Raw genomic sequence first — 1,445 nt, 5'->3', positions numbered from 1 at the left:
CCATCCCCATGACAAGTTAAAAGGTCTACCAAAAGAATCAAACTGCACACTAATGTCCAACATCACCAAAGGGAAACAAAAACAATGTAGCAAAATATGAGTAAGACTTTAGTGTCCTTCTTTTGGATTCTTGCCTCTAAAGCTGCCTGAGGATTTCAAGATGTTCCCGTTGCACCTTATGATATAACGCAAGATTTTGTTTTTGGTCTTTTTTTCCTTCTTCCTTTTTTGATTCCTTCATCTCTCCTCAAGCCCATATAGATGTTTCTCCTAGGAAGAACTAGTTTAGGGCAGGTCAGACCCACTTTGGAAGACACTCCCATTTTATAACTGTTTTGTTGACTCCTTCCCCTTCTTCAATTTTGCACCGTGCACTCCTTGCTGTGCTGATCTGTGTGCATGCATAATAGAACCTTGGGGGAGGGGGTGTCCACTCACTCAGGTATCCCCTCAGGTCCCCAAAGTGAAAGTGCACAGACAGAGTAAAATAAAAGTACGAGAAAGAAATGTTTGCACCTTTATCTCTTATTATCAGCCTTCTGTGATAAGAGTGCTCTCGTTACCTTGCATCTGCTCCTTCATATTCAAAATAGCTATGCCAGGCCTTACTGGCCATTGCAAATCAGAAAACACCTCTTTTCTGGCCTCTGCTCCAAACTCACTCATGCCTTCTTCAAGCCTTCTAATTATCCCTTTATATGAAGTTCAGAGTTCTGGGACCATCCTTTGAAACTCTTTCTTCAGGTATTTTGTGTTATTACTGCCATAGGTCCACACATCCTTTCTCCCTAACCCGCCTTCAAGCTCCACCTCTGGGCATTTATATTTATGTCAAGTAAGAGATTATAATATCCCTATATCTGAATGAAATTTTTATGTGTGTTCATTTGAAGTGCTAGAATTGGGTCTATCAAAAAGTCTAGAACCTTGTACTTACTATCCTTTAATAATAGCTTATTTGTTCAACTTTCTTTAGTTTTTAAAACACTCTTGCCTTTTTCATTTTTATAAGTTAAAATCATGTGAGCTTTATTAAAATTCAGATATTATTTCCTAACTAAAATAAATATACTATTACCAGAATTTCTGAGTTGGGTCATAATTGTGAGATTTAAAAATAGTAGTTATCATTTGTTGTTTTTAGGTGCCATCTAGTCGATAATGACTCAGCAATCTTATGCATAACAGAATGAAACATTGCCTGGCTCTGTTCCATTCTCACAATCATTTGAAGCTTGAACCTATTTTTAATACCACTGTTCCCAATCCATGTTGTTTCATCTGACCCTTCACTTTAGCAAGCATGATGTCCTTCTCCAGTGACTAGTCCCTCTTGTCCATATGTTTGAAGAATGACAAACAAGTTTCACCATTCTAGCTTTAAGGAGCATTCTGAATGTACTTATTATAATACAGATTGATTTGTTCTTCTGATGTTTCTAGTG

The sequence above is a fragment of the Chrysochloris asiatica genome, unplaced genomic scaffold, assembly GCF_000296735.1.
Source record: "Chrysochloris asiatica unplaced genomic scaffold, ChrAsi1.0 scaffold00073, whole genome shotgun sequence".
In the NCBI taxonomy this organism is placed as follows: Eukaryota; Metazoa; Chordata; class Mammalia; order Afrosoricida; family Chrysochloridae; genus Chrysochloris; species Chrysochloris asiatica.
This window is presented reverse-complemented; position numbering follows the sequence as displayed.